We start from the raw sequence: 10,256 nt of genomic DNA on the forward strand, positions 1-10,256 counted from the left end.
TTGTAGTCCTTCCTGAAGGACTACAAGGCAGCTGAAGGCATCATGCAAGTTTGTGTCTCCTTCATGTAATCTTGGGAGAAAAACATACATTTTGTGTTTAGAGTTTACGGTGTGTCTCTTTGTTTTACAGGACACTGCAAACCTTTAAACACCAGCAACAAAGGACTTTCAGATTCAGAGAGGTTCTTCTGAGATAAATCAAATGACATTTTCAAATAGACCTATAAGTGTAAAGTTCTATATCAAGCCTGACATAAAAATGCCCACAATAAAAGAGACCACAATTATAAGATAAAAAAACCAACATTTGACTGCAGTAATGAACTGGTTTGGATATCTCGGGATGAAACAGAGCCATTTGTCATACCATAGTAAATGGACATCTGACAGTCATGTAAATAGTTTGCTACCCAGAGTCCCTTCAATCAAATCTTCAGACACTAATATTATTACGTTATTAAGCACTTCAAGCTACCATATCCACTGCTGGCTATGTTTGGTCACAGCACCACAGAATAAAAGGAAATGATTACTGAGGAGGAGCTCATTTTATTTTAAGTGATCCTTAAAATATCACACAATATCATACAATATCATTAAAAAATGCTAACACTGTTAAAAAAAACACCAGCTAGCCTGCAAACCCAGTTTAGTTAAACAGTAAAAACAGGAAGTAAATACTCAACCCAGAAAACTGTTTAAAATGTGCATGGCTCAAGCTGTGTGGAAGATTTTCTTAAAGTTTAGAAAATACTGGAAGAAACCTGACAGTGTTTAGTGACTGTGCCCCCAGGTCTCTGCCAGATGTCAGCCTCCACCACTTAACTCCCGAGGTCAGAGAAATTCAGCAGGTATGTACATGACAAGTACGGATAGCTGTTTGTGTGAGTAGCCATAATTGCGCCGACAGGAACCATTACCTGTCCTTCCCAGGTGAGATTATCAAGTCAATGGTCTTGAACTAATGACCAGAACATTGAGCCCAGACCTCTGTTAGCTGCTCAGTGCCTGAGTGGCAAAGAGGAAATCTGTGTGAAATGAAGCACCAATCAGCCTTTTCTACAGCTACTGGTAGGAAACATTTAGAACAGCAGAAAGTGAAGAGTCAGTCTCTAGGAAGACGAATAATGATTCGCAGCTCCACTTTGAGTCATTTCATTAAATATTGATGTTGAAAGAATCTCTCTAATAATATTTATAGGTGCTAGTTGATATTCACTGAACTGTTTCTGCTTCCTAAAAGATTGAGCGCAAAGGAAATTTGGGCAATCAAATGTTGATAGGAAGAAATAGATTAACATTTTTCTTTAAATTAATATTTTTAGACTGACAATGGATGAAAAAGACTATGTGAAACGGGTCTCTAATAGACACAAGCCGACAGAGAATTATCACCTAACGATGCAGTTCCCCTAAGTTCCATGAAACATTATAGCATCTTAAGCTAATTGTTCTCAGCAAAAAACTATTCTCAGCAAAAACGCTCTAAAAACCAACTGTAGATCTACATTACCTGCCCAGCACAAAGTTGGCGATTAGCTGTTGAAACATAATGGAGTATTTAGCATCTAAAGAGACACATTTTCACCTCAGCAGGTGGTGGAGACCAAAACAGTGAATATTGGATTTGCCTTCGTCAAGTGGACCAAAACATGACTCAAAATTATGAATGCTCTATTTCTAACATGTAAACACAATGCCATATCAAGTGTATGATGTGATAATGTCCTAATTATGTTATGTTTCCAGCTTATTGTACTGCCCTCAAGTAAAAAAATAAAAATAAACTGCTATTCCAGGTATATATATGTAAAAATATATATTAATACAGGTTAACCTACATATCACTACACATTTCAAAATGTATTAATTTGTGAGCATGTGATAAAAGGTAGTTAGCAAATTCACAGTACAACCAAGTTGCACTTAGCCTAATGTCCACTCATATTTAGAAGTCTGCCATCAACAATCTGATAAAAACATTAAAACTTCTTAAAACTTGTTATGTACTCATTTTTGTAGGTTGGCACTTTTACCCAAATCATCTCCAAACTGTATGATTTTTGTTAACACAGGTCACAGACAAAGTCACATAACCTGAAAGTAAAATAATGCAAGGTTTTCCACATTTGTGGAATGTCCATCAGTGACGTGACAGATTTTAAAACGTGTGCAGCTTTTTGCAGAAACACGGAAGAATGCTTTGTGTAAAAGCTTCAGTAATAACTAGAAGGGCACTTAGAGAGAGCAGAGCAAGTTTTCATAAGTGTAAAATAATGTGTTTGTCCGCCCTGCGATCCGGATCAGCTCCGACATTTAGTTCTTCACTGGCCCGAACAACTTTCCACCAGTAGTTTTTTCTTTAATCCTGCTGACAAACAAACCAAAAAAGTACACTGAAAACATAACTTTCTTGGCATCATGAGTGTTTCCCTTTAAGAACATATTTGTCTTTAAGACGTCCTTCATTAGAAGTTCCTTAAATGCCATCATACTTGTGAGTAGTAACTTTTTAAAATCTGTCTTAACAAAGCTGTCATACCAGCTGCCTGACTTGGAATCCTAGACGTGATTAGATGGATAATAAGAAGGTTACAAAAGAGCAGCTTTGTATCCGGCACGGCTTTAATAGCACCACATCTGCTCACCTCAAAATGAGAGCCAACCATAATCTCACATCTGCTGTTGGCTTTCGCTCAGCTGCACCTGCAGATAAATCTCACGGACCGGCACCCAAATGCACGTGTACAGACACTAACAGACCCAGACTGTCAGCGTGAATTCAAACATCTGAGGCCAAACATCTGGAACTAATGCTCAAGGAGAGTCTCTCGGATTTATTGAATTATTCTCATTCTGAGAAGAACTCTATTTGGACGAGACTTTAGAGAGGAGGAAAGTTAACTCGACATCTGCAGTGCATTGCCCAGAAGCAGCAGTATATGTAGTGTCACTGTCCTGTTTTTGAGGACTAAAATTAATATCATGTTTCCACAGCAATCCTGTTAGCACTGTCTAATCCGACTCAGATTGGCAGACTTGAAGACTGGTCTCAGAGGCAGTTTGAGTATTACCCAGCTTTAGTTTTATAGACACCACACTTACTGGTTGCTATGTTTCGGCATGAACCGGGGATTTCATATTCAGAGAGAGAAAACATGTCAATCTGTATGAAAAAGCACAACAACTGTGGTCAGTGACATTCACATGCTAAAATCTTTTTGTTTACACCACACATGAAAATAGACATGATGATGAGAGCGTGAAGAAAAAGAACAGCAACTGAGAACTCAATACAGCAAAAGCAGCATGTGCCATCCAATTGTAGTCAACACTCTGGAGGCCCACAGTCTCACATGGCTGTCAGTGTTTGATATTTACTAGTCCATCTACATCTGTTCCTCTTGTCTGTGCGGGTAGAAGACGTTTTTGTGCTGCAGCTGGAGTATCACTTTCATTTACCCGGCTTGCCAATATGTCTTTCTGTTTATCTTTCTGTTGTCCATTCTACCGCCCAGAGGTCTTTCAGACAGCAGTCTGTATCTTGTCCATGGCTTAGGCTGACAAGAAATGAAAAAATAAAAAGTTGGTCCTCCAGCACTGCTGAACATTGCAACTTTAGGTTAAGTCATTATAGGTAGAATGCTGCAGATAAATTACTTCTCCCTCATCCACTTACACAGCATTCATCAGAGAGTTGAATACATTAAAGCTAATTGAGCATTTTTGCCATTTGGGCTGTATTAATTGAAAAGTCATCACTGCCAGCCATGCACCAAATGACCACATTAACTGTCAACATTATGTTTGACATCCTACTAGATGAAGTAGTGCTTGGGGAGCTCTCAGTGGGCTCTTGGAAACACCAGACGAGAGAGAGAAGAGCCATGCTAAGCTTGTGTGTAGGTGGTCGGGGCCTAAAGTCAAAGAACAAATTGCTGCCTCTTTGCGTCACTGGTGCTAATCAGCGATGGATGAATTTGCCATGTCATCAAGGATTATTGTCTGCTGGGATGAAACAGTGCAAACTTTTCATGGTGTGTTGTACCATCAGACCGAAACGAAACAGAAAATAGAAAACGAGCCCTGCAGTCTATTTAGAGACAAAGTCTTAAATGCTATTTTCTTCGTTTTGCACATAATTTCCGTTCGCAGCACATTCATCATGTTATATGATCCGCCTGCAAGATATTTTCACCCTCATTGCTCCGTGGGTCTCACCCTGTTTGAGTATCTGAGCCTGTGCATCAGAGTAGTTAGCCTAGGGAATAAGATGCAGATTCCTGTCTCCTTTGGTACTCACTGCACTGCACTCATTCATGCACAGCCCTGTGCAGTGTGCTGCTTGTAAGATGACAACAGTGCTTAATTTTAACATAAAGGTATACGCAAGATCCGTCTTGATATTCTTTGACTTGGGTATGTGCTCAAGGATTATGCAGCATCTACCATGCAGAGTGTACTGCAGACAAAAAAATTGCTGAAGCATAACATTTAAAATTGCCTAACATTTTAGAAATGCTTCTAAAACAAATCAAGATGAATAAGCACCCGATCCCATTTTACTGACATAGACAGGTAACTAAGGCCTTTTGAATGAAAAGCAAAATAATACCTATCAGTCATACTACAACTGTTACATACAGGATGTAAGGATACATTTGTAATAATAAAACATTATGAGTAAAGAGTGAGGGTTCACTGATTTTGTTACCAAATCTTTGGTTGGTTATATAAAGATATAGAGTATCTAAAACAGTAAAATGCATTCGAACATCATATATTGAATAATAGATTATGGATTAGTCTTATATTCATACTGCAGCTTGTGGAGCCCTTGAGTGGAAAAAAAAAGGTGCCCTTAATCCTACGTTGAGGACATTTCCGAAGCTGCCAAATGTCTCCAAGGATACTTTCATCTGAATATGCCTCGGAGACATGAGCCTCTGAAGCTCATTTACATGTTGGCTTCACTAGAAATAGTGAATGGTTGGTGGTTGAGAGCCAGACGGTGTTATTTAGTTATATGGGGAATAGAAATGCAGGGTTCACAGTGGAGCTTTTCTTATAATTCATTATCATGAATTTTCAATGGGTAAAGAAAAAAAATCATAGACAATCTTCTCATCCCTTTTAAAAGTCAAATTGCCTTTGTCGCACTGATAGTTTGGTAACGAGGGAGTCCAGAAGAACGTCTCCCAAGAGGGAAACTTGAGAGTGAAGTTATGATGTCTGCATTTAAACTCAATGTTTCTGGACACATTAAAAGTCCATAATTCAACGGGTTTTTATTTGCTGTTATTCATTACTATAGCGCAAAGCATTTTTAAGAAAGTGATAGGTATTTTCAGGTTGTTTTTCTTTTTTTATTGGATCAAAGTCTATGAGTAATGTGATAGGGGTTGCATGAAATGGAAGTCCCACAGAGAATTAACAACCGACCCTGCAGTTCCTGTCAGCTCTAGCATTTTAGCGTTTTTGAGCTCATTGTTCATGTTTTTCTGTCCTGCGAACTTGCGACTAGTCTATTTCATTTCCAACACAGGCAGCAGGCAGCTGTTTTTCATGCTAAAAGGTTAATTCACATTATATAATGTATACTTTAATGCCAGATGAAGCTGTAGAATAGAAAACATGGGCTAATAGACCTACTCAAACCTTAAGAAACAGACAGATTGGAATCCTATTATGTCAGGCACTCTGTTCAGACAAATGAAATCATGTGCTGCTACTGGAAGGATTCCAAGTTTACATAAATAAATTAAGAAACAGATTCACTTCCACCCCCTTCAGTGATTGCACCTGGATTCCCTTAACAGAAAAGCAGCATAATTTCACTGATATGGGCCTCTAAATAAATAGCACACAAATTGTATTTGATTCAAATGGGTCTTCATGTTTTGGCCCTCGAACATTTGTTATGCATTGGTAGTTGTATTCTTACTTTTTATACCTCCCTGATAAAGGTTTTTTTAGGGGAGTTTTTCCTGTGCCGATGTGAGGGTTCCGGGACAGAGGCAAATTTGTAATTTGTGATTTTGGGCTATACAAAATAAACTGAATTGAATTGAAAGCAAATACAGCGAAAGTGAGAAAAATACTGTTTAAACCTCTATGGTGTACATCTGTATTGTGAGCACAAATTACTCCAATGGTTTCATCTACGAGACCTTTGCTGCAACATTACTTTTACATACAGGAGATAGTAGAAGACATCTAGAATGTAGCCCTTCACATTGTTTAACTCAGTGAATACTAACCAGGAACATTTGTGCCCTAGGAATTTCCTCTACATTGCCACGGGGTACGAGGAAAGATTATGGAGTAGCTAAACAGAAAGACTTTTTAAATTCACATATTCACTTGAGTCAGCTGTAACACCTGAACACAGTACATTGTGATTAAGCTTGATAGCTACTTCGGAAGCAACCAGTGATAAAGTTGATGAAAGCTAAAAGTACTGAATAAATAGATAAAAATGGATAGATTAAAGTAATAAATACAACTGTTCAAATTATCTAACAGTTATTGATAAATTGCAATGGACGCATGATTGAAACAGTAAGCAAGAAATAATTGATAAACAGTTGAAAAGGTTAGCTAAAAGTAATGGATTAACAGCTAAAGTTGAAGATAAATATTTGAAATAAGATATGGATAAATTAGTTAGTTAAGTAGGCTAATGGATAAACATTTTCAAAGGTTAGCTAAAAGCAATGGATAAATGGCTAAAGCCAAGTAATAGATAAACAGTAGAAAAAGATTAATTTAACAGTAAGAATGTTAAATTAATTACATTTTACAGTTCAACAGTATGGACATTTTTTTTCACAATATCCACTTTCATAAAATCAGTAGAGTTAAATTCAACCCTGTTTTAAATCAATTACGGCGGATGTCAATAAAGAGGTCCTTGAATACTTCTTACAGGGCTGTAGTGGTAACTTTCATCAGACAAAAAAAGCCCATGTTGATAGCGTGGTGTTGATGTGCGCACACACTCATTGCACACACACTTGCAAAGTATCAAAGAGGGAGTAAATAACAATGTCTGAAAGAGTTGATGAGCTTGAGCTTCAAGGTAGCGGCCTGTTTCAACAGGCAACTGTGGATGGATGGGGCTGTTTGATCACTTGTTATCCAGGTGCACTACTCCAAGGTTGCAGTGTTATTGCATCTTGACTAATTATATAAAGTCAATACGAAAGTCTTCTCACATCTCAATTCATTAGGCTTGGCAAGGGCCCTTCCCCACTGCTACAGCCGCTAAAACTACGCTATGAAAATCCTGGGACTTTATTACAACCACTACCGCTGTGCTCCGTCTGAGCTTTGTTCAAAGGCCTTGTCAGTGAGTGTCCCTTAATGGCAGGGTATCTGGACAGCTTTGGAATGAAAATAAAGTATGCTTTGTTTGCTTTGTTGAGATTTTTTCCTTCACCTAAAAGTGTTGCTCAAAACCAGACTGAGGCCACATTATATTCATCCATGGCCTTGTGCGTGTCTTTGTGCACGTCTGCCGGGGGGGTAATTAGGTGTGCAATGTTGGCCTTTGTTTCCTTAAATAGTCAGTTTCATCTCCCCAAATAAGCTAAAATAGATTAATGCAATTTAAATTTCAAATCAGTAAGAAATTATGAATATTGTGGCAAACATGTCATTATCCTTGCCCTGAAGAAATTATATGATAAATGAAAAACAGGAATTGAAATGAGGACTTCACTGACACCGTGAGAATTCCCATTAGTGGCCAAGAAAATGAAAGATCTTTCATCAAAGCCTGCGATGACAGCACTGTATCATTCACTTCTAGCAGCTGGATGTGCCTTTTTTTCTGCACAAACCTCAGATTAATGCTTATCTGTAGTTCTCAAATGCACTTGAGTTTTCTCCCTCTATTTAATCTGATTATTTAGTGCACCTGGGGAGCAGACGTTGGAGAAGAAAAACAACCCTCCGTTTATTGTCACTTATTGGACCGAGAGAGATAGTTCTCCTGGTTTCAAAAGTGGATTTCATCACAAGCGTTAACACTGTTGTAACTGAAGTTTTCTTTCTTTGTCCTGCAACATGTACACTATATCAAATGTGAAGTAATGATCCCAAGTGTACTGCATTTTAATGGTGTTATTACAGCATACGAGCACAATTAGTTCATCAGCAGAAAGAGGAGATAATTTCCAATGGCTCAGCTCCATTTAATGGCAGTCCCAGGGATGCTGGCACAGCAGAATAAGATCCAGTATCAGAGGACTGCAACAGTGTATGACATTTAGAACCATTAACAGTTACTTATAAGTTGTGATTGTTGTGAATTTACCTGAAGAGGCACTGTACTTAGTAGAAAATTGGTGTGAAATGCTCAAACATGATTGGCTTCTTTGTTCATAGAACATGCCATACAAAATTGCTGTTGAATTGAATGCATGTTTAATGGCATAATTACAATTACAGCAGGCATTTCTGTGGAGAGACTTGGGTCGCTTTACTATATCCTGTAATGTTCTATCATAAAAAAAAGCTAAGTTGGTAGAGATCAGATGATGTATGGCTTCAGCAACACCCATTCCATGACATCAATTATTCTTTGACAGTTTCACGGTTGTCGGCCACCCATAATGATATCCGATGGGTCAACTTGAAATTGGACAGGTGAGACGGTATGTCATCCTGACATAAGGACAATGGGAGCAGCATGACCGTTGAGATCTAGAAAAATGGATCTATAGGGGGCTTACAACTTACATATTTCCACTGAAGGGATATTTCAGAATACAGACTAGATTTTAGTAAAACAAGCCTGAAATTTATATATTGGGTTTTTTTTTTCATGTTTGTTTGTAGAAGAACCTTGATGTTAAAATATAAAACTGTATAAAAGTTTTACATGAATCTGATGCTGTCAGTTCAAAAATAATGACTGAACTAAGCTTCCAACTGTGAGAAGCTTGTCAAAGCCTCAGTCACTTTGAAAACAGCAATCCACATTCCTGAGAGAGACTACCGTCAATGCCTGAGTTGCCATGGCTGCATAGCAAGGATCTCTGGTGTTTGTTTTCCCCCAATGCTTTTAAAACTGCAAGGCAGGAGATACTAATCAGACTCAAAGTTCTTTTATTACCGAGAAGAATCATGTAGCTTTTGCTGCGGCTCCCTTGTTCCTGTCAGTCCTTAAAAATGATAAATGATTTTGCAATGTATTAAATAAATTACCTTGAGCGTTGGAAGACAAGGAGAGTGCAGATCTGTGGGCGAGAGTAGATAAAGGTGTCCTTGAGATATTGCATGCAAGAAAAATTCACAGTGGATTAAAACAAACTAGACTAAACAGCTATTTGCAAAATGTGTTCTGTGGAGCTGAAAAGCTTCCCATGATTTGACTGCAGTATATCTTTTTCTCAGTTCCAGTCACTTCGACAGATAGCTCGTTGTGTGTGATGCCTCTCCACCATCTACTGAAGACATGTAGTTAGTGTCGGTCCATCTAACTGTATTGTATTCTAAGTATACGGTCATAATTGTCTCATTGGTGAATTGATACAGTGTATGAAAATAAACATCTCTGATCCTTAACTCACTGTGTTCATTTTCTCGAGCAACGCTGCCATTAACATATTTTTCTTTTCTTACGCACCTGTCTACCTAAATTAGACTGAAGATGTACTTTTAAATCTATGCGGAAACACTTCACTTTATGAGCCTCGTAGTTGCCCTATAAAAGGAATTTATATGAAATTGTAATTTTGTAGAAAGTTCCCTAGAAACTGCCTCATCGCTTAAATGATCTATATCAAACTACCTGCGAGCTTAAACTTGAAAGCTTTTTTTAACATGCAAACATGTAAAAGAAATGTACCCTCTGAGATGTTGTAAATTACCGGGGAGCATACAAGTCAACAAATATGGAGAACACATTCTCCAAAAAATATATTTAAATTCATTTTGTTTTCCAGTTATTGAAGTCCCTGAAAAAGAACTATGTCAAAGTACTAAGTATACTGTGTTTGACCAAGTAGTTTTGGTTATTTCACAAGGGAGAAATCTTATTTTGGTTTGGAGTTTAAGGCATAATGTGATGCGTCTAATAAACCGAGCAAACCATTTCCCTTCCCTATATCTATAATGGAAATTTAAAACTTTGTTATATTCAGGCTTTTTGGTTTATGGCTCTGTCACGACCAACAGCAACAGTTTCAAGATATTTTTGTGGTATAAAAACACCCACTCACACACATACGCACACGCAACAATACACA

This window comes from Anoplopoma fimbria, chromosome 13 (genome assembly GCF_027596085.1).
Source record: "Anoplopoma fimbria isolate UVic2021 breed Golden Eagle Sablefish chromosome 13, Afim_UVic_2022, whole genome shotgun sequence".
Classification (NCBI taxonomy): Eukaryota; Metazoa; Chordata; class Actinopteri; order Perciformes; family Anoplopomatidae; genus Anoplopoma; species Anoplopoma fimbria.